The sequence below is a fragment of the Manacus vitellinus genome, unplaced genomic scaffold, assembly GCF_001715985.3.
Source record: "Manacus vitellinus isolate BGI_N305 unplaced genomic scaffold, ASM171598v3 scaffold_4_pilon, whole genome shotgun sequence".
Classification (NCBI taxonomy): domain Eukaryota; kingdom Metazoa; phylum Chordata; class Aves; order Passeriformes; family Pipridae; genus Manacus; species Manacus vitellinus.
This window is the reverse complement of record NW_021940604.1, coordinates 40,204,460-40,212,410: the sequence shown is the minus strand read 5'-3', so window position 1 is coordinate 40,212,410 and position 7,951 is coordinate 40,204,460. Positions and strand designations below refer to the sequence as shown.

General features: G+C 36.1%; 1 long non-coding RNA gene across 1 annotated transcript; it reads right to left on the bottom strand.

The window, feature by feature from the left end:
- Positions 1-3,285: 3,285 nt before the first annotated feature.
- On the bottom strand, positions 3,286-7,701 carry LOC108641096. The gene is made up of 3 exons (XR_001921754.1): positions 7,636-7,701; positions 5,179-5,253; positions 3,286-4,199 (listed from the first exon to the last, which is right to left on the bottom strand). It is a non-coding gene; the product is annotated as an uncharacterized LOC108641096 (long non-coding RNA).
- Positions 7,702-7,951: the final 250 nt, after the last annotated feature.

The following is a 7,951-nucleotide window of genomic DNA, read 5'->3' as shown; positions in this document are numbered from 1 at the left end:
TGAGGTGAAAGAAAAGAATTTTGTCATATTATCTAAAAAATCTAATACTTTTTAAGTAACAGGATAGGTAATAAAGAATTCTGATACTTTGACCTCCCCAAAAGCAGGTAAAATATAAATGTTATTTTATAAATTTTGTGACACAAAGTGAAGTGACTCATATAGAAAATGTACTCTAAAAATAGACTTCACGCTCCCACTTCTACTTACTGTATCCCAGGGGACTTGTACTAAATAATATCAAAATATCCAGTCAGCAGGATTGTTTTAATATGATTGAAATGGTAATGAGAAATATATTTAAATGATGATGGGCAGCTAACCTTAAAATCAAAAGTCAGATCACTGAAATCAACAGAGAAGAAGTGCAGGCATGTTTTGCTGTTCCAGCATCTCAGGAAGGACACAAGACAGGTAAAACCAATGAAGGCTTGGTTTTGTTTGTTTTTATTTGGGTGGGGATTTTCTTCTTTCTTTTTTCACATTGTCTTCAGTGCAGTCAAATTTATGGAAAGTGCTAAAATATGGAATCATGGTGGAATGATTGAAATCAAGACTTTCTGAGTTTTTTTCTCAGGATGTGGTTTTGCATAGGTACAGTGACTACTGACACAGCAACCTAGCAGCTGAGGTTCCTGTCCCATGTGTTCTTTTTTATTGTACTCTCTCAGGAAGGAGACTTTCCATTTCGAATATATTGGCATTGGAACTAACCAAGTACTGTTTTCTAACCTCTAACTGACTTCTCCATCTTCCTGCTATCACTGGTTTCTTTAAAGTGTGTGTTATGAATGTTTTGCTCAAGTTAGCTTTTAAAAGCTCAAATATAGAGCAGGTGCCACCTGTCTAGACAGGCTATTTTGCATTCTGAAAAGGTTTCGTGTGTTCTGGAATGTTTCCTTATAATCAGTCTACACTTTCCTTTGTTCAAGATTATCCAATTTACACCAAAACAATCTCTTCTCTTTCCTACTGTCATGTTTATACCCTTCAATTACATACCAGTCTTGTTTCACGGATTATACAGAGGTTCCATAGTGCAGATGTTGTGTTATAACAATGTCAGCACATGTATGCACCATTCCAAACAAATCTGAGATTTCTAAACTTGAGCATGTGGAAGGGAGTTGTTTGGGGTTTTTTCCCTTCTTTTGTTCTTGCATATTCTCACTGCATTACAGAAATAATAACAAATATAACTAATTATCTCTGGTTAGTCTGAAATGTTTTATGAACTGACTCAAAGCAAGCAAAGAGATGAAGTAGCATGCTGAGATTTACATAATCCATTTATTTGCTTTTATTATGATTTTGTTCAAGGTTCTGACAACAAGCATTTCTCCCCTGAAGAACAATCAGGTAGCTAGCTGTGGCAATTCAATATAAACTTAAGTAATGCATATAGACAAGGTCAGGAGTGGGCATATTCAGATTAGTCTTTACAAAGCAGAATGGAATTACTCATTTTTCTGCAAACTAAGGCATTTCTGTTCAATACTGTGTCCCTATAGCATTTCATAAAACTATTTTGTAGTTCCTAAAAATGAAAGCTTACGTGCAGAGAAGTATTGAGGTAATGAAGAAGAATAGGAAATTAAATAAGCACAAGCCTAATAAATTAATGTGTTACATTTGCAAAATATGAGATGAAAATATGGAGAGCATTGGCATTTTTTATGTCTGGATTGAAACAACTTACTTGGATATAAAAGAAAACCAAAGAAAAATACTGGAGATGACACACAAAATCCAGTAGTCCTTATCCTGATAAAATAGGAATCACTCATAAAAAAACCCCTAAATTGTAAGCTAATCTGTAAGCATCACAGTGGACACAGTTACTTTGTCATTTCATGAGCCTGATTGATGACTGTTGAAGTCTGTATTGGCGACAAAACTATTTAATGATTTCTTCTGAATTAGGACTCATACAGGTACGTGTTGAAACTTCTCTCACAGTCTAAACTAGAAGAAAGACCTTAACAATAACACAAATTACTTTTTTGGGCATTTTTATCCAAACAAAAGCAAGCATTCTCCAAAGAAATTAGAAGCCTTTCAATTATAAAGTTTCCTTTCACCAATGAGTTTGTTGCTCTGTCAGTCAAGATAATAAAGAAGCTGGTTTTTTCCACTTAGTATAAATTTTATTTTATAATGTTATGTAATATAGAAGAAGTATTATGAAAGACAAGGACTGATGCCAGAAAACACATAAATTGAGGATGAATTCATCTGTGATGACTCAGCAGCCCACATACAGTTGTCTAATTACTTTTGAGATACCTAAGATAGTCTGCCTGGCCTTCAGGTTCTGCTTCATGATAATCTCGGAGGTCCCTTCCAACCCAGATGATTCTATGATTATATGATTCACAAGGGAACAGTTCTCCCATCAATTCCAAGTCACGTTTTTTAGCTTTCCTGATATCTCTAATGTCCTATAACATCCCAAATGCCAATTAACACTGACATGTGGGTAAATGAATCAAGTTTGTTCTATAGCCTGTACAGAAATTCTTGGGCAGAGTGCTAAGTAAACTTTTGACCTCCTGTTAGCACTATGTGATCATCATGCATCAGTATCGTAAGTTATATTGCTGTGGTGGGCTGCTCCCTCACACACACAGTTGTTCTGACAGATGTGTTAAGGTCAGGTTCTTTAAAATTATTAGAGAGATGCCTCTGCCCAAATTAAGGTGCAAATGAGGCCATATGCCAAAGTCGATAGTATGGATTTTTATTTAACAGTAAATGCAAGGTAGAGAGAGATAGAAAGAAATAGGAGAAAGAGACAGGGGGGGACACAAAGAGAGTGACAGAGAGACAGATTAGGAAGAAATTATATCAACATCCTTGGATTCTGATGGCGTCCTGTTGATTCTATTCTTCTGGTCTTCTTGGTGGTGAGAATCCCATTCTTGTCAAAGTGATAGTTGCAGTCTGGATCTGTTGAGGGAAGCCCAGTGTAGTGAGGGAAGAAGCCCATGTTGGTGAAGGAAGTCCTGTGTGGTAATGGAAGAAGTCCGTGTGTGTGAAAGAAGAAGCCCATGGTAGGGGAAATCCAAGTATGTTGAGCAGTCTGTTGTGTCTTTTATTTGGCTTAGGCTAGGTAGAAATGCCTCTGGTGCCACCCCTGGAGTAGGGAGTTTTACAAGGGATGATGTAATACTGGATCACAGGATATGTCATGAGTCTCTGACACTTTCTAAGATGTTACAGCTGCCTGTTACATCAGCCTTGAGTTCCTTATGGCCTATCAGCAGAGATTAACATCTTCAGGCTATATGTGAATTGTCACAATGCTTCCCCAGAGGGGAGTTATCACAGATGAATCACTCCTGTAAGGAAAAAGAAACACTACCCCACCTCGAAGGATTTGCTTCTTTCCTTATCTTGATCAATACCCAGCTGGTAGCCTGAGGTGTCTGGTGTGCACACCTTCAGCACCTGGGCAGTTACTTTGCACATTTTCAGTTTGCACCTTGATTGTTAGAGACATCAGCATTCCAGTCTTTCACACTTGTGGATGCATTCTTCTCCTAGGATAATTGGGCATAGTACCTTTATCTTATCTCAAGTTCCTATCACAGTCCAAATTAGTAGGGATGTTCAGGGAGGGCTAGGCCTTGGTGAGCAGTTGCTTCTTTGCACAGTCTGCTACAGTGGACAAAAGTCCTTCAGTGATTTTAACAATGTTTAAGTCATAAACCATTTCAGTGTCTCACAAGATGTCATTCATATACATTCTTATCAATGTGTGTAAATATGTGCTGGGAGGAGGTAAAAAAGATGGATCCAAACTCTCCTCGGGGTTGTTCAGTGACGGGACAACACACAATGATCAGATATTTAATTCCATTTAAGTGTAAGAAAAAGAAAATACTGTGAGGGTGATCAAACAGGAACAGACTGCCCAAAGAGGTTCTGGAGGCTTCATTTGTGGAGACACGGAGCAACTTATGATAGCTGACCATGACTGAGCAAGGATGTTAAACTAGATAATATCCAGGGATTCCTTCCAGCCTCAGAGATTCTGTGATTTTTCTTCCTTAATTGTCAGTCTCTGCCAAACTTGTTAAACTTTTAACAGTTACAGTTTCCTAGACTAAAGACAGATTGATAACCCATTGCTTGAAGCATCATGTTCTTCTGTTTTAACCTGTGTCCTCCTGGCTTCACCTAATGTCTCTTCAATCCTTTGTTGAAAAAAACAACAGAAAATCAATCCATATCCTCCTCGCTCCCTTGTCCATATTTTCCATGCCCCTCTTGATCCTATAAACCTCTGTCAAGTTCTCCTTTACTCATATTTTGCTTATAATGAAGAGCCCAAGTTTGTTTAGCTGTGGCTTATTCATTCCTCACACAGACTGATTTCATGCATTTCCTTTATTTCCCTTTTTCTGAAGCTTTCCATTGCAATATACTTTTCTGACATTTAGGGATCCAGCATATACATTCGTATAGTGACCCAATTCTTTATAGTCTAGTATAATAGTTCTCTATTACTTTCAAATAATCCTTGACATTATGATGGTTTACGTGTTTTCTACTGCTAATAAATACTGAACAAACATTCATATGGAACAATTTATCTTAACCCCCAGATTTCACACTGAATCACAGTGGTCAGTTCAGAACACATAATTCTTTATGCAACATGATATGCTTATTTATTTATATATTTAGTTTTAATAAATTTATTGCCCACCAGTATTGTAAGGACTTTTGACAATTATTCACAGACAGTTCTTGTACTTGCTATAATGAATAACACGGTAATATCAGAAAATTTGTCATTTCGCTGTTGTCAAAGGTCACATCAGCATATCTTGCACAGCTTGGTGTGGATCTCCCATGTGAACTCTCTCCACTATGAAAATTGATCACTTACCTATAGATTCTATTTCTTAACCGTGCGAGGACTTTCATTCTCATCTAAAGTTTTTCTGAGATTATTTCCCTGTCAAAAGGCTTTTGGTAATCTAACAATACATTTCAATGGGATTGACCCTATCAACAAACTTGTTGACCGCTTGGCAAGGTACGTAATGCAAGAATTAATTTTCCAAAAACCATGCTGATTTCTTCCCCTATTCTATATTTGTGCACATAGCAACTACTTCTGTTCTTCATCTACTAAATTGCCTAGTATGCATTAGTTTTACATTTTACCTGTGCATCATTGCACGTCTCATCGAACCTGTTCTCAGAGGAGCTGCCTTTGTATTTGTGTAGTACATTTCCTACCTATAACAAAAAAAAATATTCTTAACTCCATAACTGGAGCATGCAAGCTTTAAGAGAGCCACAATTAAAGTTTAATACATAACATGACATTATTAGGTGAAGTGAAACCTTAATGGAACCTTCAGGAGCCTCAGCGCAGAGACATAATTTGAATCTCCGACTAGATAGAATCAAAGTTACATTTAAGATTTTATTACACTTTCTAGTGGAGAATTGTTTCGCAAATATTTTTTTGGGTTTCAGATTTCTAACAGCTTGCAATATGCAAGGTATTATTAATCTAAAGGTACATGAATCATCACCAGTGTATTTGCAAATGCACATTTTCCTCTCTGATGTCAAAGTAAATCACAGACCATCTCTCTGGATCACTTTTGCTCTAGTCTTTTAAAGAGCAAAGCCAAGTTAATCTATACTCTATGAGGCAGAAGAAAGACAAAAGAGACACCAGCTTTGACACACAGGGTAGCATATGCTAAGTGTCCTCTGATTCATTAGAAAGAAGTAGAGTGTCTGCAGGAGGTGTTAAGCTATACATGTAATTAAATCTTGGCAGGTTCAATTTCTTACAAATTGAGAAAACAAGAATTAAGCTGTCTAGTGCATTGTTGAATTTCTTGTCAATAAAAACTTGCATTTTGAACATGCACTTTTTGGTGGGCTATTTGGTAATCAAAAGCTAAGCTTTGTTACTTTGTTTACTTTTGTTTAATCAATCTTTGAACTGTTGTGCACCAAGGTCTTTATCAAGATTGAGACCTGATTCTTTCCATGTACTGTGTTAATATGCAATAAAATGAACTTTGTCTTTAATAGATGGTAATATAAAGACAAAAGACAGTAGAGAGATGGGAAACTGGAGCTTAAAAAAGTGAAGAGGAGAATAAACTTCCTGTGTCTTGAACCAGCTACAAACCGAACATCTACATATAACACATCTCACTCAACTTTAGTCCCACTGAAGTCATCTAAAGGAGTTGTCCTGAATTCATGTAATGCCAGTGAAGAAAGGTAAATTTACTACCTACACTACTGTTTTTCTCTGAATAGTACTTGTGGTCATTTATTTTGGGGAATAAGCTGGATGTAACAGAACTGACTTTCTGTCAGACTTTTCCTTTCATAGGAACCTGGGTTTGCCCATGCAGAAGAGGATGAAATGGAGCTTATATATTTTAGACAGAGGATCAGGACATAGTTAGAGAACACTTTTAGATTTAGCTTGATAATATTCTAGATTTCAGCAGTTTACATACAATCACTTGCCTGTCCATAACTTCTTAAAGTTACTATTTCCAACCAGACTAATTCTTGACAAAAATTTTCTGATTATTTATTATATGCTCGTTTGAGTTTTGGGTTTTAGTTGTTTTTCTGGTTTGTTGGGGGCTTTTTTGAGGATTTCAAATCTTCTTGAACAGCTTAAGGATAAGATTTACTTCTTGTTAATTTGCATATTAGCCATTCAAGTACCAATTGACCACTGGAAGCAGATGCAATAGTAGACATTTTAAGTTTGATACTAAAACTGAAGTAAGTACACCAAGTTACTCACTTATGGAAAGATTAGTACAGTTAAATGTAAACTTTTTAATAATCAGGAAAAATCTCATTTAATTGGGAAAGTATTTAAAATATATGTTTTTTCTAAGTTAGATCATTTTAAAAGAAAATGTAAAATTAATTCAGAGCTATCTAAATGTTTTGGCACTGCTTGAATGAAGCTTTATTTTGAGTTCAAGAAAAACCAACCAGGTAAGTGCTCATTAAATAAGCCTATCTTTAGAATTAATGTTTTGCACATCACAATAGAGCTATTGACTACAATTGTCATGTGTGAAGAAAGTCAAATTTTTGAATTTCTAAATGCCTGAGGAAAAATTCTCACTTCAGTTCACTATGAAGCCAGAGCAATTCAATTGACAGTAGATCAGAATTTGGCACTTAGTTTGGGTTTTTTCAACCCCAGTGGCACTTTTTATTTTTCATCACAATTCTGATGATAAATATAATTTAGGAAAGTAATTAATTTGCTTGTTCCCTTGCCATTTGAATCTGTCATCTGACAATGGCTCAGCATATTCATCACAAGGGGTCAAGCATGGGTAATGAAGCAGTTACGAGCTCACTGGCAACTACTATGCCATCACTGTTACTGAAATGTAGCCCAATCCTCTGATTACAGTTGTCTATATTAGGGCACTGAATCTGTTCAGAGCCTCTGTCTTAGCTGCATCATCGTCATCATTCTCAATCCTACTACAAAGATTTTTCCTCAAATCGAGCTATTTTACTTTACTTTGTTTACATATTGATAGAAGGTCCTTGCCTCAAAAAACCATAGAGATAATGGACAGAATGAAAAATGGTTAATCTACTCACGGGGTACTGAGGCATATTCAGATTCAACTTCCTGTCGTTTTGGAAGCACTCCGTCTCTTAATAATCAAAAGTATTTGCTTCTCATTTACACTTATCTTCCTGAATAAATTAGTCAAGCTTTCATTCTGCAGAAATATTAAACAGAGAAAGATAAAAGCAGGATACATTTTTTCTTTTAGTTTAGGATGGTCTCTGCAAGGTATAGATTCAGCAATGGTCTCCCCTGAATTGAGGACAGTAAATAAAGGTAACCTTTTTATAGCCTAACCCTAGTACTCTTCTGAATGCTGTTTTTTGTTGAAGCAGTTTTGAGGGA